We start from the raw sequence: 12,488 nt of genomic DNA on the forward strand, positions 1-12,488 counted from the left end.
CAGAATTCTCCACAAAAATCTATTTTAAAATTATAACCTACCTTTAAATCAAAACAAATTAGATACCTATTGCGGCCCAGCAGGAGCCGTTGGAGCTGCCACCAGCGAGGGACCCTATGAGTCGGCCCTGGAGGATGTGGAAGACAGGGTTCTGACTCTGAGCAGGGTGCAGAGAGACTGGTTGGCCACCTGGAGCCTGAGCCTTGGATCAGTGGGGAGGAGACAAGGGATAGTGATACAGAAACCAACAGTGAGTTGTTCCTGGATGCACGCCATCGAAGAGCTACTAGGCATCAAGAGCAATTATGTAATTACAGGAGGTAATTACGCTCAGTTGATGGTCATTAGCCTTCTCTCCAGACTATAAAAAAGACTGCTTGTGCCACACCCTTCTTGCAGAAGTCAACGCTTTGACTAAAGAGAAACTAACTTGGCAGGCTGGATTGCTGCCAAGGTTTGTCGGACTTGCTACCAAGGTCCTTATCTGTTTGTTTACTTGGCTTTCAGCCACCAAGATTCTGGTCTTGTTATTAAATGACATTTCATTTAAGCTTGTGTCGGCTTTCATTACTGGATGGAGGAGGGGGTCAGAACAGATACCTATCAAGATATGGTTGAATGCATTTCTGTTTGCTACTTGGCAGAACTGGGGCAATTAGCAGCTAAATCATATTAAATAGTACTAGTAATATTTAAGTCATATGCTTACAAATAAGAAAACATATCAAAAGCATATCAATTTTGATTCAACATTCTGTATTTCAAAGTAATCAGCAATATTTCTATTTAAATCAATTTAACTTTGTTGCATTTGATCAAAAGAACAAATCATTGCTTTTTTAAAATGCCTACAGAGTCAATAATGACATTAAAACGTCCCCTTATTGTTTATTGACTGTTCTTAAGATTTGGCTCAATATATTCACATCAAACTCTTGTGAGGTTTTCATGAGCTTATGGAATTAGTTTTCAAAGAAAAAAATTGAGAAGAGAGATTGATGGACTCTTCAATAATTGAATGCTTACAAAGACAGATCATCAGAACAAAATCTTATAAATTCACCAAGTTTTAGGGTTGGATTTGGTTATTTGAGGGATTATTTTATGAATTGAAGTCAATACATTTCATTTTCAAGTCTGGTCCAGCAATAGAATTATATTAGGTGTTAATTTTAGATGTTTTGCCAAAAACATGTTTTACAGGCCTTTTGACTGGAGCATTTTGTTTGTTTATCTCTCACACTCATGCCAGGAAGCCAAGTATGAATCTCTTTCCTTACTATGGGTGGTTCTTATAGGACAAGACAATGAAGGATACACTCACAGAATTTATCAAAAACAACCACCAATACCCCTGTACTATATAGTTACAATGTTTGTACAAAATAGTCCTAATTGTGCTTTATTGCACTGCTTATATATACTCTTTAAAAAACATAATGCCATTTCTAAAGTTAGAGCATCAAAACATACATATACACATGTGCAGCATATACCAGAAAGTTCTTTTCTTCTAATTTGCTCCCTAATGTGTGCTGTAGCTTCTATCACAACAAACTTCTAGACTACACCAAACAAAAACATTTTTTCAATTATCAATTTTCTTTCTCTGAGCTACCAGATTTTCCACTAGGTTTTTCTTTTCTTTCTTTCTTTTTTAAAAATCAATCTACCAGTGAATCATTGACATTTTTTTAAAAAAATGCAGGTAAATGTACCTGCAGGTAAATGTAGTTCTAAGTCCTTTGCCTTAAGTGAGCTGTGAAATGAGCTAGACTAGAACGAGCCGCTGCAGAGACTTAGCAAAAATTTTAAGTGAGCAGCCTTCATTAACCTGAACACACATGATTATATATTAGACTAAGCAACCATTACTTTTGGTTAATAGATGGATTGCTTAAAGTAGAAAAAAATACATATAGAAGATAACACAGTTTTTCTCCTGTTTATTTGCCACAGATTTGGCAAAAAAAACATCTTCTAGCAAAGGACATTTTTAAAGAGAAGCAGATTCTCAAATGTAGCTTCATTAATTAACATGTCAACATTTGCCTATGGAGAAATCACTTCATCAACCTGACATAATGCTTCCCTATACAAGAATATCAGAATATATTCTCATAAAATTTATATACAAAATATTAATTACTGCATGAAATATAGAAAGTGACTACTGTAAATCCAGCAGTAATAATTAAACAGTCAGATATGATAAATGATAGGTACATTTACAATTTCCTATTTGGAAAGGAAGTCAGATGATTTCCTCAAAGTAAATCAAATATTTACAAATCCCTCTTTCTCATTCTGTCACTTGGAAAGATTGGAGAAAATATAATATATTTTAAGTATAAAATACTCCTGGCTTAAATGTGTGTGTCACTGGATACAGCTTTCCCTAAAATTTGGGCAAAATTTTCTCGCTGTATATTCACGTCTATTACATTGATAAGGGTATAATAGAAACAGATATACATCTCTTTAAGCACTCCATGAAGTTGGGTTGATTCCATTCTTGGTATCCTTATTGTATATATTTTTTGACCTTGTCTACTTTAGAGAACTGTCAGATTTTCCTCCTGAAGGAGTGCTCACAATTCAAAGGTGAGGTTCAAGCTCTAACTAACAGCCTAGATACGTGATGGTGAACCTATGCCACGGGCGCCAGAGGTGGCATTCAGACCCCTCTCTGTGGACATACATGCCATTGCCAGCTGCTCTTCTGGTTTCACTTGCGCGCCAGCCAGCTGGTCTTCATAGGGACCAGAGCACCAGGAAAAGGTCTGAAAATGGTCTCACTATGCCCCCAAAATACCCCATTTTGGGGGCATTTTGAGCCATTTTAGGACATTTTCAGGCTGTTTTTGAAGAGTTTTTCGGGACTGTTTTAAGAGCATATATTGAGCCATTTTTGGCCCCCAAACAGCCAAAAGATGGCCTAAGAAAACAGCCTGGGAAAACAGCCCAAAAATGCCCCCCCAAAAGGCATGTGCATGGCAGGCAGCTGGTGTTTGGGTTTCCAGTGCTCTGGCACATGCAAAGACCAGCTGGCCGACACACACGTGCATGCCGAAAACCCACTGGCTGGCACACACATGCGTACCCGCCAGCTGGTCTTCGGTTTTCCGACACTAGCGCACACACACACACACACACACACACACACACACACACACACACACACACACACATTCCAGTTTGGCCACTCAGTGCCAAAAAGTTTTCCCATCACTGGCCTAGATAGTTCTGGTTGGAGACTCTATGACCAAGCTCAAAAGTAGCTTTTATTTTGATTCTCATTTTGGATGCTGGCTTTATTTTTCATCAAAGACGCCTCTAAAGATTTACAGTATTCTTTCCAACTTTTGGTTCCTTCTTTGGGAAGACCGTGGCTTTATTTTGTTTTTCCTGAGGGAATTTTAGAGCCAAAGGACAGCAGTGTGATCTCCTGAAGTAAGGAACACAATGACATAGACCTGGAAGTCATGTATTTAGCAATTATAGATTTAAGTCTATGAGAAATTCCCTCACTCACTCCTTCACACCCATCAAAGTCTATGGGCCTATAGCTAAAGATGGAAGTCAGACTCCAATACATTGACAGTAACCTGCCAAAAAACATAGCCCCTTTGAATTTGTGTTGAAAAATTAAAAGAAATGGAAGACGGTTTTAGAAGTAACAATAGTGAACAACAAGATCTAAACATGTTTCATTGACAGCCCAAGTACAAGTTTGCAACAAATTAATGGAGATTCACTCTATAAGTTTACTTCAACTGCTAACTTAGAGGCTTTACTCCTAAATCATGGTAGGTAATATTTAATCATAAATCTCAGTATGATTCCAACTCACTGCATTATGAAGTTTAGTTCTAATCCTGTTTATTGACTGATAAAAATGTTGTTCTGAAGCTAAATTTTACAGTGTGTGTTAAAAATACAGAAGTTTTTCATTAAATGCTAAGAACTAATGCTGCAAAGAATCATTGGCAGAAACTTCCCTGCCTTTTCTACATGGCTTGAAGAAGTAGTTTTTTACTTCTTCACAATGCACTTGATTATATCGTGCTGTTGCAGATTCATATGAATTTTTCAGTTTTTTTTAATATTAGCTTAAGAATTCCAGTAAAAACCCAATCTTATAACCCAGCATTATATACAAGAGATAGATGTAACATGATTCATTTTCTCATTATATAGCAATTTAGCAAAAGCCTACATAGCAAAGCAGCCAGTATGTTGAACTGGGAATGATGAGACTTGAATTCAAATCTCAGGTTATCATCATTGAAGTTCATTATGTCTTCATGTTTATATCACTAAGTCATTACATGTAATTCAATTAACTTTTTTTTAATTAAAATGAATAGCCTATCTTGAATAGGATCACTCTTCATTCAATTGCTGTTATGAAGCACTGGGTAACCTTACTTAGACCGCTGTGGTCTCCACAAACCTGAGAAATGGGATAATGGGAAAATGTGTGTCTATTGAGAAACAAGGGCTGATGCAAAAGCATCCAACAAAACCATATATTTTTATTCTGGCTTTTCTTCTGGCTCTTTGGCTAGAAAGAGTTATGTGCCTCAGCTCTGGAAGTTCTCTATCATGTGTTTCCCAGGTTTAATTAGACTTATCTTTTAATTAGGCTAGTTCAAGCTCCTGTCCATTAAAACTATAGTGAAACTCACCCACCCCTGAAAAAAAAAGACAGTTTTCCATTGTTTCTTCTAAAATTTCCTGGCTAGGTGCAAAGAGCTCCATTAATGATTAGATGGTTTTAATTTAGCCCTAAGAGCAATGTCTCTTTCTCTCAACTATCCCTGCGGCTAAAGAATTAATTGGAAGTGTTTTCCAAGTAGATTAATTGTTTCACTATTTGTCCTTCAGGTCAAAAACTATCAGAGTTATAGGCTAAAATCTGACTAACCTTCCCAAATGGTGTACTTGAGTTCCAACCATATTGCAATGTTGACTTAGAGTTATGCGGTTTAGAATGCAACATATGGAGAAACCTAGAATAGGTTAGAATAAGCTAGAATAGGCTAGAAAGCTTATCTATCTATTACCGGTATGTTCTTGTTTTTACACAAGGGTTTTTTAACAGATTCTCCTGAAAATGTTTCAATCTGATATATTTTTAAAATACTTTTTAGAGTATTTCACACACACACACACACACACACACACACACACACACACATACATACATACATATATACATACATGCATACATACATACATATTTACATATATTCTTTTAACCCAAAAAAATCATTTAAGCTTCGTTAAAAGTCCATGCATTGCTTTGATTTAGTTTTGATTTTCACGGGAATGAAGCCAACATTAACTCAGTCTCCAGTTAGATGGGAAAGGTGGACAAAATAGCACCAGAGTTAAACTAGCAGTTAGCAATAGCAGTTAGACTTATATACCACTTCCTAGGGCTTTCAGCCCTCTCTAAGCGGTTTACAGAGTCAGCATATCGCCCCCACAGTCTGGGTCCTCATTTCACCCACCTCGGAAGAATGGAAGGGTGAGTCAACCTTGAGCCGGTGAGATTAGAACCGCTGAACTGCAGATAACAGTCAGCTGAAGTGGCCTTCAGTACTGCACCCTAACCACTGTGCCACCTCGGCTCTAAACTACAGTTTATAAGAAAGGGAAATAAATGAGTAAAGCAAGAAAGAGAATATTTATCTTTTAGTAGTGAAGGTGAATTGTGCACAATCATTGTTATGTTAAGGAAAACTATGTGGGATGCTTAATAAAAGACAGTTGTGAAACGGGCTACAGTTTGAATGAAACTATTTTGCTTGACTGTTGTGTTGCTGAGAAACTCAGATTGATTTCTTGCCACCGGATACATGTTGGAGATTGTGAGTGACCAGGAATCAATGTTTGCTTAAACAGGACACTAAGAAGTAGCTTTAGTATTCTATTCAGCACAAGACATATTCCAAGTAATTGTGTCTGGCTAATCACAACTGCAAGCAAGCCAATGACAAGAGACAAAAATACTGCTGTAAATATTTTCCTGCTGCTTGCTGAGACTTGATTGTGATGCAGCTCAAAATTTGCAGCTGCAACTTCCTCTGTACTTCACTGTGGGACACCTGTCATAATGTTCCCCAGAATTTTGCAGCATAGCAATAGGCATTGGACCGCAATTTAGATTTACTCAGGAAGACTGAAATGGGAGGAAAGTGCTGAGGATTACAGAATAATTGTAATGCTGACTAGGCAGTTTATTTTCTTGTTAATTTATTTGCAGTTAAACAAACAGTATCAGTTACCCACATATTAGAGCTATGTTGAAAGGCAAAGAGAGATTGTGATTCAAATAGTCATATTGCAGACTACAGATCCAAGGAGTACACATTAAGCTTCTGATATAAATAATGCTAGAGTACAGGACCCAGCGATTCCAGCTAGAGCAGGGGTGTCAAACTCAATTCCATTGAGAGCCACATCAGGGTTATGTTTCACCTCAGGGGGCCCAAGTGGGGCTGGCCAGAGTTGATGTGGCTTCAATTTTGGCTCCAATGGCATCCTGCAATTCTCTGCCACCAAAAATGGAACTTGGGAGGGCCGTGGGCTCCATTTCTTTCTGGCAGAGCAGGCTGGTCCTTTGCTATTTACAGGACAGCCCATGGTCCAGATCTAAGCACCTCATGGGTTAGATTCCAACCATTGTTTCTTGCCTTGCCTTTTGGTGCTTTGGAAAATAGTTTGACCCCTTTGTCTTTGTAGGAAATGTTGAAACAGTAATATCATGTTATCCCTAGTCCTTCTTTTCAATAGAATAGAATAGAACAGAACAGAACAGAACAGACTAAAAGAGTTTGAAGGGACCTTGGAGGTCTTTTAGTCCAACCTCTTGCCTAGGCAGGAAACCCTACACCACTTCAGACAAATGGCTGTCAATTTATCTTCTTTAAAACTTCCAGTGTTGGAGCATTCACAACTTCTGAAGGCACGTTGTTCCACTGATTAATTGTTCTGTCGAGAAATTTCTCCTTAGTTCTAGGTTGCTTCTCTCCTTGATTAGGTTTCCATCCATTGCTTCTTGTCCTTCCCTCAGGTTCTTTGGAGAATAATTTGACTCCCTTTTCTTTGAGGCAGCCCCTGAGATATTGGAACACTGCTATCATGTCACCCCCTAGTCCTTCTTTTCATTAAACTAGACATATCCAGTTCCTGTAACTGTTCTTCCTATATTTTAGCCTCTAGCTCTCTAATTATTTTGGTTGCTCTTCTCTGCACACTTTTCAGAGTCTGAACATCTTTTTTTTATATTGGATGCAGTATTCCAAGATACAGAACAATTAAAACTAGGACCACACATCTTCTGAATAGCTTTTATCCCAGAGCTATAATTGCACTCAACAATGAACTAAGGGGTCACCATCAGTGAGCTATTGGAAAGCACTACTTGGTCTGTTGTGTGGATGTTTGGTGGTTTAGGGATGGGGAATTTTTTGGTGGGTGGGGGTGTGTTTGGGGATTGTTATGTGTGTTGGGCCTGGTCTCTCGGTGTTATGTGAATTTTGTTGTATATGTAAACTGGGTATATACGTACAATGATAATAAAGTAAAAAGTAAAAGTAAAGTAAAGAACTTCACACGATCTTGTTTACATCAAGATATAAACCTTATGTCAGTTCAGTTGGTAATAATCATCTTAACTGAGAGAGAGAGAGAGAGAGAGAGAGAGAGAGAGAGAGAGAGAGAGAGAGAGAGAGAGAGTTTGTAGTGAGTGAGGAGAGCATTCCTCAACATTTCTGTATATGGATTCTCATGTCACCTTCACAGATGAGCAACAGCATGTCGAGAGAAGAGGGGCAGAAGGGCATGGCTTCATATCTATCTCTTCCACTGAACTGTGTGGAGCAATGTTATTTCTATTATTAAAAAGAGGAAGAAAAAGTAAATTTTGCAACTTCTACCAAACACTAGCACTATATGCAACAATACTTCTCACTCCCACAGGATTCTAAAAGTAGCAGTAACTGATGCAGACAGAGGACATGAAGAAAAGAAAAAAAAGGATGTGGTCATTTCTGTAAGAAATAGTGCATAATCATTGTTGTAATGTAAAATCAAATCAATATTTGAATCTTCAGTTTGTCTTTTTGTTCTCTCCCTTATGTTACCCTTTTCCAGCTATACTTCAATCCAACAGGAGGAAAACAATCCCCAAATAAAACAGATATATTAAAAACCTTTTATGGAGATCAAACACCCTTCCTAGCCTCAACATGTTGCTGGTAAGTTTACTAGTACAAGTACAGAATGCAAAACTGCTTTAATTTGACACAAATTGAAAGAAACATCTTTCTTCCTTGCATTTCACTATAAATAATTAAAGCTTGGGCCTACTGAAGTGTCTCCAACATTGTTTGTGGTGACACATTCTGGACTAGATGTAGCTTCAGTTCAAGCAACAAGTCATTAAATTATGAGTGATTATGAGCATGGCTCATACCTAGGAGTCAGGGGGGTCTTTCCAAGCTGTAGCTGATGGAATGGAATGGGTTCAGATGGGATGGGCATGCAATATCAGGATTTCACCCCCACATAGCTTAGATCCAAATTGCAATTCAGTCTACTAATGTTAATATGTTAATATTATGAGTTTTGAATTATCTGAAGTTATCCAGAATTCCAGCACATTTCTCATAATTGCATGAGTGGCCCTGACATAAGGATTGACAGTGCGCTAAAGTTCATTGGCAACGTGAATTGAGAGACAACCAGTTAAAATGTTCATACATGGCTATGCTGAAGAAGCCTCTATGGATTGCTATGTGATTTGCTAGGTTGGTTTGCATTGTATTCAGCATGTCAAAGCAGGGATCAGCTCTGAATAAAATAACTCAAGTTTCACTCTAAATTATAAGGATGAAGGACCAATTAATTTATGAATGACATGAATTTAGTAATGAAGACAGAAAAAGCAAAGGAAATTCAAATGTAACCTACCTTGGAACTAAATGACAAAATCTGGGTGCAGATTGGAGCAAGAAATGAGTTTGTGATCTCAAGCACACAGATAAAGTTCAGTCATTTCAATTAAATTATTACTTAGCGCAATACTTCAAAGTAAAAAATATTTTAAAACTCACAATATCTAGCAATAAATGCACAATAAATGTGTTGAAATAGTGAAACCCTGAAAATATTTTGAAAGGCCAAGATAAATATGTTAATTAAACTTATTCCTGCTCCTTAGCAACTGCTTCTACATTTCCTTTGATTTATTTATTTTTATTGTGTATGTGATCCTTCTGGTTTTAGTTTAAAGATACTGGCTTTTGGTGTGTCTTGAAGCTGCCCTGTGAAAGATAATTTGTTTGGAAGGGAGGCACGTATTTTTTTTAAATCCCTAAAATAAATATTGTTCCAATAATCCCTTGCCGCTGGACATGCTAGGAGATGAGAAATGAAATAAATGAAGTGAAAATATTTGGAGAGCATTCGATTTATAAATCTAAAACTCCTTTAAGAAATCATAAAGTGATTTGTCACCTTAAGGGTATATTGTTGTATTTCCAGGGGAAAGAAAGCATTTGAGAGTTCCAGTATTTTAAAGTCAATATCAATACATTCCAGGTGGATTTCATTAGCCATAGCTAGCTTTAATCTGCACCTCAGGGATCAATCAGCATAAATAAACTGATTCCAACTAGTCACATCTTATTTACAGTGGCAATATTTTTCTGTGTTTATTTCATTTAATAAACTGGTCTTTTTTCTGTACCAGTTTTACAAAGATAATCAGTCACAAAGCTGAGCTATGAGACAACATGTTAGATCATGAGGGAAAGAGGCGCTTTCTTTATTGCTGATGTGAGTAAAAGAGTTTTCTATCTGAAGATTGGAAAATATTCCCATTTGATAGACTCTGTCTTCATTCATGCTGATAAGAGAGGATGATTCAGGCTATGGCATCAAACAGCTGGCTATGCCCATTACCATCTGCTTAAATTTTCATCATGCAATTTCTATTATTAATAGTAGTAGTACTGAAGAATTTATTAAGCATGCTTAAAGCATTTAATCAGATTTTCTGCATTTAGTTTAGTAATTAGTGGAAAAGAACAAAACAATCCAAGAAGCTTCTTGGATGAGAAGCAAAACATTTATCATCCAATTCTGAAGAAGCTTCTTGACTGAAACCTTTTCAAAGAAAAAAACCCAAGAAAGTCCAGTTGTTGGAAAAGCATCTTTGGGTCTCACACTGTGACAATTATAACTATGGACAACTGTATTAATAGAGGGGGATTTGTCAACAGAGTTGCAACTAAGCCTTGTATGAAACTAAGCCTTTCAGAGAAGCTTCTTGGATGAAAAGGGAAACATTTTCAAGGAAAGAAATCAAGACCAAGTCTGGTTGCCTTTTGGAAAAGCACCTTCATGATCTGGATGATTGAGAATCTCCCTAAATAGTTACAGCATAAGAGTTGTTCAAGGAAAGGGAAACTCCCATTGCACTCATATCAACAGATGAAATGTTAAACGTGGCTTTAGTGCTAAATCCAGTTTTTATAGTCTAATGGGTATGACATACTGTTTGTTGAAAAATATAGAGGGACTCTCCTTCCTATTGCAGTGTACAGCCTTCCTCTATGGCACTGACAGGTATCTGTACCCATTGTGTATTCAGGTGTGGGTAAAGGTTTCATGCTACCATGGGACAACTGGTTTCCTCTGTTATAATGTGATATAGTTCAACAGGCAGGGTTGGGCTTCAAAAATTGCAGCAGTGGGTTCGCTCTCCCATTGCTGGGTGGGCATGGCCATGGTGGGTGTGGCCTAGTCAGCCTCCTGCACTACAATAAGGGAAAATTTTTTGCACTCCCCAGGCTCCGGAAGCTTTCCTCAAGCCTCTGGGAGAATGAAAACTGCTTTCCCTGGGCTCCGGAGGCAGGAAACAGGTCTGTTTCTGGACTTCTGGAACCTATGTTAGGCTCCCCAAGCTTCCATGCAAGCCATGCACTTACTTGGCATGATGAATGGCCCACATGGAGACTCATGAGGGGAGGGGTAAGGAGGGTGTGTTGGGATTGGTGTCACCAGCCAGGGGTGGCATTTGACGGTTCACTGAACTGGGCAGAATCTGAGCTAGAGGATTGTCCAAACCTGTGCGAATCCCCAGCCGCCCACCCCTGTCAACAGGTCAAAAGGAATAAAACAAGAGTTTTGAGGTTATATGTAGAGAGAGTCATCCTGCTTCTGAACTCTTCAGTTCCTCCACACTCCATTTGGGTTCATTATTAATAGAGTCATCTTATTGTTGAGATGGGTGGCATACAAATGTAATGAATAAAACAAATTAATAATTAAATTGCTTTATTATTTATATAATAGAATGGTTACACTAAAAGAAAATGGAATGTAGGTTCTAACAATTACTTTTTAAAGCCAAAGACCACAAAATTAAAGCTTTTATTCCAATATTTATGCTCTCTTGGTATCATCTGTTTATCCTATTCTTTGCTTTATTTGTGGATGTTACTTAACAAGGAAAGAAGAAATTGCAAAAAAAAAAAAAAACCTCCACCGGACAATGAATGATAACTAGAGTCCTATCAGCAACAGTAATGGGCCATAAAAGTAGACTATTGAGACACTTTGATCAAGAGTAGTTAAAATCTTGAATTTACACTCATTGTGGTACAGTACATCAATTGATTTTATAAACTGTGAATACAACTAATCTTTACAAAGGATTAAAGTTTAGTGGTTTTTCCACTTTCAGTTACTGTATATACAGTATTTAAGTGTCAAGGTTTCATTTAAAGTTCTTTCATCTCCACTAATATAGCAAAACCTTTTCTAATAATTACAGTTGATTAAAATTATGAAGATACTGATAAATATAGCAGAACTTTAAGATTATGAATATAAGAACACATTGTGAAGTTTGTACTCAACTTCAAGATTGAGAAAAAATATGGAAGTTTATGTGCAGGTTTGTTTCAAAAGTATGATCAAGTTGGGAAGAAATGACAAAGAGAAAAAAAAACTTCATACAAAAAGAAGCCAGTTAATTTTATTTATGTGAAACAGCTTAAATCAACAGAAACATCAAATATTAATGAGATGGGGAGCATGATTTGAAATCTTTAAAGAACAGTAGAAGCTTATTTCCCGATACATCAACAGTACAACACAAGGTTTCTTTGCCTGCACGAACCAAAAAATCTTTCATTGAGGTTAAATTTGATTTCCATTTTTAATATTCTGTTTCAGCTAAGCTCTTTAGAGTTACTTACAATTTAATGCATTTTATATTAGTATATTTCTTCTGTAAAGCCTAAAGAACTCCAAGATATATTTCATGTTAGTGATTATTCGTCTTAATGGTAATAATCACTGATAACAGAGTTAAATGATTGACAACTATGTAGTGCAGCTTTATAATTGCTCTAAAATATTTAATTTGTAGTAGAGCCTTTGAGTTTTTTATAGAAGCTCCTTTT

This window comes from Thamnophis sirtalis, unplaced genomic scaffold, assembly GCF_051295495.1.
Source record: "Thamnophis sirtalis isolate CommonGarterSnake01/CBP01778 unplaced genomic scaffold, rThaSir2_p1.2 scaffold_3, whole genome shotgun sequence".
Classification (NCBI taxonomy): Eukaryota; Metazoa; Chordata; class Lepidosauria; order Squamata; family Natricidae; genus Thamnophis; species Thamnophis sirtalis.